The 12,115-nt window shown below is 37.3% G+C and overlaps 1 protein-coding gene across 15 annotated transcripts in view; it reads right to left on the bottom strand.

Moving 5' to 3' along the window:
- FRMD6 (FERM domain containing 6) overlaps positions 1-12,115 on the bottom strand; it is an 80,427-nt gene that overhangs the window by 50,512 nt on the left and 17,800 nt on the right. For 4 of the 15 annotated variants that reach the window (XM_065548804.1, XM_073997389.1, XM_065548802.1 and 1 more), the window contains one exon: positions 10,081-10,198. The exons of the other annotated variants lie outside the window; for them this stretch is intronic. The gene's annotated coding sequence lies outside the window, so the exon portion shown is untranslated. The remainder of the gene's footprint in view (positions 1-10,080; positions 10,199-12,115) is intronic. 15 annotated transcript variants of the gene reach the window in all.

The following is a 12,115-nucleotide window of genomic DNA, read 5'->3' as shown; positions in this document are numbered from 1 at the left end:
AAGTACTCACTAAAGTGTTATTTATCAAAGTAAAAAATGAGAAAAATATAAATAGGGGAAAGACAGGAACAGATTAGTAAATTATAGTATATAAAAAATAACATCAATAATAAAATATGTTTATTGAGCACATCATCCCCTAAATCACAAATACCCACTATAGCCAAAAATTACCTTTTCACTATATAATTTTAGAATAGGACTAGCAGGAATAAAGAATGCTGCTAAATCAAAGAGGAAAAAAATAAAAGCAAGAAAAAGATCATGATAATTCTGTTAGTCAATGCACAAGTATAAACCAACTGGTATTTGACAACTCCAGCACTTGTTAAAGTATAGTTCATACACATTTGTCTCTCAACACCATTTCTAAATTCTAGCCTTAGAAAGTTTATACTCTTTCAAGAGTCAAAATTAATAGAGTAGAAACAATAGGAAGTAATACAACTACATCTTAAATTAAACACTAAACTATGTGGTAAAATGAAGGCTGTGGCATTTGAGAAAAGGCTGAGAACTGGGAGGAGTGTGCCATTCAGAAAAGATTCCATGAAGGGAGGTTAACAGCATGTATGTTCTGGGGGAGAAGAAAAGAATTGCAAGGGTGGGAAATAATACAGATAAGGGCCCTGGTAGAGAGGCCTGGGCCTGTGCTGCTGCCCCAAGCACACTCAGACGGACTGGATGAGAAGCCTGGTTACAGAGCCTTCTCCTGAAATACAAGGCATTTTCTTCAGTATCCCGAGAGGCTTCCAACAAGATTTGCTCAGATGGCACACAGTATCGTACACCATGGACTGCTTTTCAAAGTTCTGTTCTTTGTTAACTCAACCAATGAACTGCCTTCTCTAGCTTTAGCTGCAGTTTTGCACCCTGTGCTGTTCGGACTCAACCGTTCCCCCTTTTTTGGCATTATTTTCTGCTACCACTACACTCACGTTATTTATTGGATTACAGAGGCAAAGCAAAGGCTAATGATAATAGGTACTTGGAAAAATGAAAATATCACTTGTCGTACATTAGAGATTAAAAACACATTTCTCCAAAGTACAGGTGTGGTATATCCTTTCTAAACTGAACAGTAATAAGCATAATTCCGTTAATCAACTATTACAATGAAGTCCATAAAAGAAGTGATGGAGATCTTTAAATATCTCAAAAAGCCTGATAGAAATGGCATCTTTTCCCACAGTAATATCTCAAGGGAAATTACAAGGTCTTTCACTTAAGTAATATTAGTATTATTTTCAGGCACTTATTTTGATAGCACACTTAGCTTTACAGGCCAAAGCAAAAAAAATGAAAACAAATGACTTCATTTGTTTTGACAGAAAATCTTTCCAAACATAAGGCCTGAGGAAGATGGGGTAAATGATAAATGAAAGTGATCCTCAATGACTGAAAGGTTGGGAAAATTATTTACTCTCTCTATATTATTTGCTATATATATATATGCTATATATGCATTATATATGCATATTACATATAATATGCATAATACATATTATAAATACGCATTATATATAGCAAATGTATATTATATATACACACACATATAGGTACACACACATGTATTTTTATATAATGTTAGGAAGGAAAAAATATCCTTTTGTCTAGTCTTTTTAACAGCTTTCTTCTCTACTATACAACCTGTGTTCTCACCTAAACTTTTAAATGTTCTCTGTCTTGTCTCATTCCTTAAGGCCTTCCCCCACAATGCTGCCAGGGTGACCTTTTAAATTACATATCTGATCACACATATCACACCATTGCTCACATTCTTTAACAGTTCAGCACATCCACAGGACAACACCTAACACTAAAGCACAGTGATCCTTCACCATCGGGTCCCATTCCTCCTCAGTGTGAGCATTTTCCAATTCATGTTCTGAATTACTGCAATTCTTTTCCTCATGGATCCCTGAACAAGTCTTGCTCTCACACTTGTATGCTTTTGACCATGCTGTTCCCTCTGCCTAGAATATTATCCCTTCCATATTATCCCACCCACCCACCCACTCCAAAAGAACAAAATGAAATCACAAAATACCTTCATTCTCCCTGGAAACTCAAGATGCTGGTCTGTGAAGCATGCCTCCACGTTGCTAGGCAGCACAGCGGTTTTTCTCCTGCTCCCCATGGAGGACTGGGGTCTCCTCCAGGGTAGGCTGTCAGTATCTTTATGTCACTAATGCCCGGGGTAGTACTGGTTCTGTATAGGTATCCAGTAGGACTTGTTAAATACACGATTTAGACTTTCCAGAAATGTGAATAAATCCCTAGCAACTAAGATTTAAATTATGTTCCTTTATGACACACTTGTCCCCCACAATGGGAGTCAGTGTTGGTCAGAGCTTCTTGAATATTCTGCATGTTAGTTATAGAGGAAACGTGTACATTTTTTCTTGTCTCCACATTTAGTGGACATAATATGAGAATATGATCCTCCAACACTGTCCACAAAATAGTTTCTGCAAAAGTCTCCATGTGTGTCAGGTTAAGCCAACTTAAGTGGAAGCAAACACACAAGGAGACACACTGGTTGGGGTGCACTAAGTTGCAAGTACCAAATATATCCAACTCAAATCTGGACTCCGAAGCCAAACTGCCTGGGTCTGACTCTTAGCCAGCTATTTATTAACACTAACTGTATGACCTTTGACAAGTCTCTTCACCTCTCTATCTCAGCTTCCATATCTGTAAAATGGAAATTATAACAGTACATACTTTACAGGGTATTATAAGGCATATGGTAAGCACTAGTTAAGTGTTAACTATTAGTAAACAACAGGACTAGTTAAATTAAATAAGGGAAATTTATAAACAGAGTAACTTGGAGCCTAAAGTGAAATGGGTGGGCCCACAAGAGGTTTGGTATGGTGGCTCACATTGTCACACAGAACCTAGTTTCTCCTGGCAACCTGAAATCAGCGTCATCTTAAGGCTGGCATCTCTCAGAGTGGCCACATCAACCAGAATGTGGAAGGAAACAAGAATACCGAAACGCTCCCTGATTAGAGAGTTCACAAGTCCTTCAGCACTTGACAGGCGCAGGAAATAGTTGAATGAACCTAAGCCACCTAGGGCCCACATCTAGATGTGGCCATGGGTTAACCTCCCCTGAAGTACACGGACATCAAAACCAAACCTTGGGTACCTCTGGGAAGTTGGGGGATAACAGGAGGTATTAGGCAACCAACAAGAACAAAGGCAATGGTAAAATTCATGAATTTTAAACCACAGAAACTATTTTCACAGCCATCTGTATTCAAAAGTCATATCAGGTTTAGCAACCAAGCACAAAAATTCCTTTCAACCAAGATGAATTTCTAGCATGACATCGCCAACAAAAAGTGCTGTTCTCAGGGAAAATCCTCCAACTTAGAAGCATCTGCTTCTAATTTCCACAATGAAATCTTTGATTCCCTCATTCATGGGACTTGCACTCAATTCCCTCTGACACAGGAACTGCAGTTTTCTAGATAATGACTTTGCTGTGAAATTCTCATTATCTAGTAGCAATATATGAATCTTAACATCAACTTTACTTATTTTCCCCTGAAATACTTCTTCCCAAAGAGAGCATAATGCCTCCAACAAAGATTGAACTAAATATTTGAGAAGTTGCTAGCTTTCTGGTAACATTGCAAAAGGATTTTCTACATCATCAAATGGCTCCTAACAACAACAAGGAAATGTACAAGCCAGAAACGCAAAAGCCCACTGACAACAGACTAAATAAAATATGGTACATTAAAACCATTAAGCAGTGAAAAATCATGAACTACAGCTACACATTAACAAGTGCGAATCTCAAAAAACAACAGTAAGGAAAAAAAGTAACAGAAGAATACATATGATAGATTCTATTTCTACGAATAGAAAGTTCATACGTTCACATGTCAGGTTCAAAAAGAAACCGAAAAGGAAAGTTCAAAAATAAGCAAAACTAATGAATGATTCATTTAGGGATACATATATATGTGTGATAAGACTGTGAAGAAAGGCAAAGGTACGTTTAACTTCAAAATTATAATGCAGGGGAGGCTGGAGGTAGGAGGAGATATATTCAGAAAGGAGCAGAGAACTTGGAAGGTTCTAGAGAAATTTTTTTCATAAACTTGGTAGTGAATACAATGGTGTTCTTTCATCACTATATTGTTTAAAATGTACAGACATCACAAACACTCTTCTATGTGTACATTTCACAACTCTGTAAAGCATGTCAGAAGTACTGAGGTTGAAAATGCTGGGAATAATCACATTCCGATAATTTAATTTTAAAAAGATACATAAGGCAGGACAAGTATGAAATGCTGCTGTAACTGCCTGCTACATTTCACATAAGATGAATCCATTACAGATCCTATGTAGAGTTTACCATGTAACTACCATGTACCATGTACTTATAAAATGTTATTTAACTTACTACACGATTTGTTTTCAGGGATCTGAAACTAAGAAAAGCCTTAGAGCTCCTAAAATTGTTAATGAATTCTTGTAATTTTTATAATCTAGTGACAGGTATAAAATAATTTCTGAATTTCTATCTATTCCTAACTGGAAACAAATGTAACAAAGGGCAATCAAATGAAAAATTTATCACTGTATCAGATTTTAGAGATGACTTCATCCAACCTTTTAAGTTGATAGGTTAAGAAACTGGCACTTGGAGAGAATGTGCTGGCCAAGATGAGAGTCAGCTGCAGGACCCTGGTGTGCTTTTCCTTAATGGGATTTTTCTTCCTAAGTTATATTCCAAAACTCCCAAGGGTAAAAACAATTTAGCTTAGTCTAGCATCTTTTCAGAAAGTTCGTATTTTATATTTTTAAATAGAAAGTTAAGAAGCATGCTAAAATAATTTACTAAATTAAACATACCCAAATGCTAATAAAACCTGCCTTTTACCTTGATATCTTTCATTATATGTGAAAAATTTTATGAAGCCGGAAAAGGGTTTTTGAGATTCTAGATTTAATTTTTACCCTACATAAATTATGGGGCTAAGATTATGTTGTTACCCAGACACACTCAAAGCAGCAGCATTTGCTGTGGGGACACCCACAGACAGACACACACCCACACCCACACCCACACCCACACCCACACACACACACACACACAGTACGTGTGCAGAATGATGCAAAGTGAGGCTCCAAGGCCAGGTACTCTTTAAAGTAAAGAAGATTAAAAGCAAAATCTACAGACTTCAAAGTAAAAGATTTCTCTGGACAATCTAGCAAGACTTTCTACTGCTACAAAAGTCCTTATTTAACACCCCCTTGAGGAGTTTTGCAGTGATTACACAAGTTGGAGACAAGTTGCTAAATAAACTTATAAAGACAAAACATTATACAATTTTAAAAGCCCTTAAGAGAAATGATAAAAATGTTTCTTTCATATATGGCTTTATTATAGTTTCACAACATATTTACCATTGTCATTTGCATGTACAGATTCTGTCTCCAACACATTAAAAGACACTTCTATCCTAACAAGGCCTTCCATTAATCAAAAATCTACAGTTCCCCTGGGGAGTCATCAAATCTTTAGCCAATGTGCTCTAAGGAGACCAAGGTGCCTTCTGTTATTCTAGAGAAACATGGATCCAAGACTGCTAAGGTAGCTGTTGGGAACATAACTGGGAGCTAGGGATGGCTGTATCCTTTATGCTTCTCCCAGAGGAATCTTCAATCAGAAGCTGGCCTCTTCTACTGTCACTCAGTGTTTCATTCTCCTAGCTTACTTCTAGAAAATAACTACCATTAATTTGCCAGTTATACCAAGTGTGAAATCTCATTTTCAGTGGTACTTACCTATCTAGTAACACTCTGTTTCCCATATGCCAATTCACAGGCCTTATTTCTGTAACTCTTCTCAACTAGAGTTTTGAAATAAGATACAAACCAAGGTCAATTCAATTATTACCCATCTATTCTAAAAGAAATAGAAATAAAGCCACTTAACAGTGAACCTCTGGTCTCTCTGGTGTGTGAAGTCAACAAAAAGCAGGAGTGAGTCACTGAAGAGCCCAGTCCAGTCACCTCCATTTGACCTACCTATTCACTGGATCATCTGGTTGTTCGGTGTGCGTCCCCCTCCATATTACCAAAAGAGAACATTCCTTCTTACAGTAATCATCCTCTGATGCTTTGAGAGAGACTTAAAGTATGCTTTCTAAAGGGTGTGGGGGAAGGAAACCAGAATTACACCTTACCCTACACAAATAGGGTTAATCTTCCATGAAAAATGGAACCATACCTCAACCTTGAAGGTCAGAGTTAAAAAAGAAAACCCCAAACCAATCAAACAAACAAAAACCAGAAACCACCCTACCTCTGCTCAGCACTGCTTTTTCACATGGCTCTAAACATACTGGAAAGGCAGAAGTATTGAGACTGACCCATAAACATCTATCCTGGAGAAACCCAAGGAGCAGACTATATTACAAGTCAATAGGCATGGCAGGACCACCGCTCAACACCAACGGCTCATCGTTACCTCTTACTCCCTCGATCCTACCCTAGAAAAGACTATCTATTGCCTACAATTAACTGCCTTGGAATCACCTTCTCTCTGACCCACAGGCAAAATCATTCAAATATTTAAACAGTACTCATTGAGAGGAGTGCCTATATTCCTTCGTGATTTTCACGTTTGGAAGAATGAATTAAGAAAACATGGTGTTGCTCCTTATAGTGGGCTTTCTAGGAAAAGTTGGATTCTTTTTTTCAGATACAAGATTTGCAAAGTTGTAAATTATCTATTGGCTTTTTACCTTCAGTACAAGTTTCAACAACCAGGAGACAAAATCCTGAAACTCCCTCTAATGAGTCTTTCTTTCAAAAGCATCTTCCAATTGAAAGTCGTCTGTCCAGGATTTGGAAATTATTTTCTCCAAAAGTAAAAATCGTCATGATATTTTCTAAGCTTCCATGTATAATAAATGAAAACCGTAGCTGAGGTCTAAGTTATACACTTTAGTGAATAAAGTCATTAAAAGCAAAGATTCTGATAATAAAAAAAAATACTTCCTTTCAGACTCTTAACGCACCACAAACTCTGGACAATCTACAAACCTTCACTGGCAAGTGATTACTTTCAGGGACCATTCCTCAGAATGAGTATAAAAAGCACCATATTCCACATATAATTATGCAAAAAACACCTCTGTACTTTTTTTCCCCTCCACATTTTTCAAAGCATTTCTTCCAGTTTTGAAGAGTTTTTAAAAATAACCTGTTACATCCAGGAACTTTCAGTTCTTGGCCATTAAATATGAATTGCTGCAGGAATTGTCCTCTGCCATAAACAACTAGAAAAGTGGATAAAACACATCAAATGGTTTTTAGACACTGAAGGAAAACAAACTAGGTAAGCCTAATGATTCCCCAAACTTAATGACTGGAGGCAGTTTTGGTCCACAGTGAGGAAAGGAATCCAAACAGAACTGAGAAGATTCCCTGAATTGAGAAGATAAAGAGGAAAGTTTGGGAGGCAGAGGCAGCTAGAATTTGGGCCAGCACAGAATCCCAAAGAGGAAGTAGGGGAACCCAGAGAGAGGTCCAAAGATCTTCAGAGAGGTTCCCTTGATACATTGGCTAACTATTGATCTCTGCTTACGTGGAAAAAAAACTCCACAAGGCAGAGGAAAGAATCTTCGACAAGCAACAGGTCAAACAATTCCTAAAGCTCACATAGAGCTGGGCATAGTTCTCATTTCCACTAGCAAGAGGATAAATCCTGTAGTATCTACGGCATCAGACGGGTTAATCTGAAAGACATCACCTCAGTAGGGCAAGTAAAGCTTTAGTCTGAAGGCTGCCCTGAACCAACTCTAAAGAAGGTTAGAAGCAAGCCTCAAAAGGATCAAACTGGGCCCAAGTAACTTACCCACACGGTGAATAAAGTCCAGACTTTTTAAACCCCACGTAACTTACTTACATGCTAGAATAAGGTCCAAACTCTTTAATGCCCAAGTAACTTATCTACACTTATCCTTCATGAAAAATGGAACCCAATGAATGCGTTCATTCATCCTTCTAGAATGAAGCCCAAACTGTCAAAATGCAGCACCCAATAATAATATTATTATGAATAATTTTACAATAAATTCAAAAACATAGATAAAATGGACAAATCTATTAAAAGACACATCTCCAAAGCTCATTCAAGACAAAATAGATAACCTGAATAGCCCTATATGAGGGGACTTCATAAAGTTCATGGAAAAAATGGAATCAAAAGATAAAAATAAAGAATATAAGCTTTATTTCTCAACATAAGCTCCAAAAGGTCAAGACATTTTTATAAGTAATGATACCAGCCACTTAGTGCATGCATCCTAAAGAACTGAGGGTCCTGGGAATTTAACCATGTCAATGCAGTCTTTTCACATTATTAACTGAAGAAAAATGGGTGCCCTTTGAAGATTTTTAAGATTAGGAAACAAAAAGAAATCAGAAGGAGCCAAATCAAGACTGTAGTGTGAATGCCTAATGATTTCCCATCAAAACTCTCCCAAAATTGTCCTTGTGTGAAGAGAGGAATTGAGCAGGAGCATTGTTGTGGTGGAGAAAAACTCTCCAGAGAAGTTTTCCCAGGCATTTTTCTGCTAAAGATTCAACTAACTTTCTCAAAAGACTCATAATAAGCAGATGTTACAATTATTTGGCTCCCCAGACAGTCAACAAGCAAAATGCCTCGAATATCCCAAAAAACTGTTGCCCTGACCTTTGCTTTGATTGGACCACTTCCACCTCTTGGTAGCCAATGCTTTGATAGTGCTTTGTCTTCAGGATTATACTGGTAAAGCCCTGTTTCATCTCTTGTTACAATTTCTTCAAGAAATGCTTCAGGATCTTAATCCCATTTCCTTAAAATTTCCAATGAATGTTCTGTTCTTGTCTGCAGCTGATTTGGACACAATGGTTTTGCCACCCATCTAGTGGAAAGTTTGCTCGACTTAAATTTTTCAGTTACAATTGTGTAAGCTGAATCAACTGAGATTCTACAGTGTTGGCTATTGTTTCTGCTGTTAATTATTGGTCTTCTTCAATCAGGGCATGAACAAGATGAATTTTTTTCCTCACAAATTGGTGTGAATGGTCTGCCCCTGCAGGTTTCATCTTTAACATTTGCTAGTCTCTTCTTAAAAGAAGTAAGTTATCCACTTGTAAACTCCTGATTTCTTTGAGTCACTGTCTCCATAAACTCTTTGTAAAGCACCAATGATTTCACTATTCTTCCACCCAGGCTTCACCACAAATTTGATGTTTACTCTTGCCTCAATTTCCGCAGAATTCATGTTGCTCTGAGAGGGGTTCTTTTCAAACTGCTGCCTTACCCTTTTTAGTGCCTCAAACTAGATTCTATTCAGGTGTCTTACAACATGTTAGTATGAGTTTATTTCGGTGCAAAACCATTCTGAAATCCATGCATAATATGCATTTTCTGTGAACTTTCTGAAGATCCCTCAGTTATTAAATGAACTGAATTTTTAGTTAAAAATTTTATGACAAAGAAAATCGTAGGCTCAGATGGCATCACTGGTAAACTCTATGAATATTCAAAAAAAAATTAATACCGATTCTACACAAGCTTTTCCAGAAAACCAAAGAAAGGGGAATATTTCCCAACTCTATGAGGCCATCATTTCCCAAACTAGGTGACATTATAAGAAAATTTTTTAAATGACCAATATCCCTCATGAACATAACATGAGACTCCTAATAAAATTTGGTATACTGAATTCAGCAATATATACCAAAAGGATAACATATGATGACCACGTTGGGTTTATCCCAGGAGCACAAGATTGGTTTGATATTCAAAAATCAATGTTACTCACCATAACAGATGAAAAAATGAAATTATATGATCATTTCAATAGATGCAGAAAAACAGCTGATAAAATTTAACATATGATAAAACATACAAAATGCCGGGCGCAAGGGCTCACACCTGTAATCCCAGCACTTTGGGAGGCCAAGGCAGGTGGATCACCTGAGGTCAAGAGTTGGAGACCAGCCTGGCCAACATGACGAAACCCCATCTCTACTAAAAATACAAAAAATTACCTGGGAGTGGTGGCAGGCGCCTGTAATCCCAGCTACTTGTGAGGCTGAGGCAGGAGAATTGCTTGAACCCAGGAGGTAGAGGTTGCAGTGAGCCAAGATGGTGCCAATGCACTACAGCCTGGGTGACAGAGTGAGACTGTCAAAAAAAAAAAAAAAACCACGAAAAAACATACACAAACCCTCAGCAAACCAGTAATAGAAGCGAACTTCCTCCATCTGGTAAATCATATGTATGAAAAATCTATAGCTAATATTACACAAATGGTGAAAGATGGAAAGTTTTTCTCTGCTAAGACTGGAAATGGGCAAAGATGTCTGCTTTCACTATTCATTTTCAACATGCTATTGAGCTCCTCTCCAGAGCAATAAGACAAGAAAAGGCATCCAGACTAGAAAGAATTAAAACTATCTGTATTTGCAGACATGATTGTCAATGTAGAAAATCCTAAGACATGTCTAAAAAACCTATTATTAAGTTTATGAAGGTCCAAAACAGAAGGTCAATACACCAAAAACCATCAGTTTTATTTCTAAATACTATCCAATGATTGGAAATTGAAATTTAAAATATCATTTATGGCAGCATCAAAAAAATTAAATATTTAGTGATAAATTTAACAAAGTGTAAGACCAATACGATGAAAAACAGTATTTCTTAGAGAAAGTTAAAAAAAAAAAAAACCTAACTAGTCAGGCGTGGTGGCTCACGCCTGTAATCCCAGCACTTTGGGAGGCTGAGATGGGCGGATCATGAGGTCAGGAGTTACAGACCAGCCTGACCAACATGGTGAAACCCCATCTCTACTAAAAATACAAAAATTAGCCGGGCGTGGTGGTGTGCGCCTGTAACCCCAGCTACTCAGGTGGCTGAGGCAGGAGACTCACTTGAACCCAGGAAGTGGAGGCTGCAGTGAATTGAGATTGCGCCACTGCACTCCAGCCTAGGCAGAAGAGTGAGACTCCGTCTCAAAAACAAAAACCCGTAACTAAATATATAAAAATGTACAACAGAAAGATTCAATATTGTTAAGATATCAATTCTCCCATAACTAATCTATATGTTCAATGCAACTATAACCAAAGTTCAATTAGTGTTAAACATGAATACACATAAAAACTGAAGAAATCCAAAGCTAGTTAATAGTACTGTACCAATGTCACTTTCCTGGTTTTGAAAACAGACTACAGTTGATTATCACTGGGAGACTCTCTACACTATTTTTGCAACTTCTTGTGAGTCTAAAATTACTTCAGGCCAGGTGCGGTGGCTCATGCCTTTAATCTCAGCACTCCAGGAGACTAAGATGGGAGGAGCACTTGAGGCCAGCCTGGGCAACATAGTAAGACTCCCATCTCCACAAAAAAATAAAAAATAAAAAAAATTAGCTATATGCGGTAGTGCATGCCTGTGGTCCCAGCTACTTAGGAGGCTGAGGCAGAGGAGTGCTTGAGCCCAGGAGGTCAAGGCTGCAGTGAGCCATGATCATGCCGCTGCACTCTAGTCTTGGCAACATAGTGAGACCTGTCTCTAAAAAAACTAAAATTAAATTAAATTACCTCAAAATAAAGTTTTTAAAAATCCCAGGGAATTTTTTTTTTTTTTTGGTAAACATCCACAATCTGATTCCAATCTACTTCAACCCTTATACAGAAATTACAGGTCCAAATTGAAAAGCTAAAATTCTAAAAGTCATAGAAAACTTACAAAGGAAGATCCTTGTTGCCCTGGTGTTCTGAGGGCATTAAAACATGAACCACAAAAATTTAGCTTTTTAATTTTGCTCTTTGAAAGTCACTTAAAAAATGACAATCATCAGAACAGAAAATACATTTTTAAAACATATCTTGAAAAATAAAAACCATATCTGATTAAAGACTTAAATCGAAAAATATATAAATACTACAACTCAAGAACAAGGCAACTCTTAAAAATACGGCCAAAAAAGTTAAAGTCACTTCACCAAAGATATACAAATGGTAAATAAGCACTTGTAATGATACTCAACATTATTAGTCATTAGGAAAATGCAAATAA

This window comes from Macaca fascicularis, chromosome 7, assembly GCF_037993035.2.
Source record: "Macaca fascicularis isolate 582-1 chromosome 7, T2T-MFA8v1.1".
Lineage (NCBI taxonomy): Eukaryota > Metazoa > Chordata > Mammalia > Primates > Cercopithecidae > Macaca > Macaca fascicularis.
The sequence above is the reverse complement of the archived record's forward strand: the minus strand, read 5'-3'. Positions and strand labels throughout refer to the sequence as shown.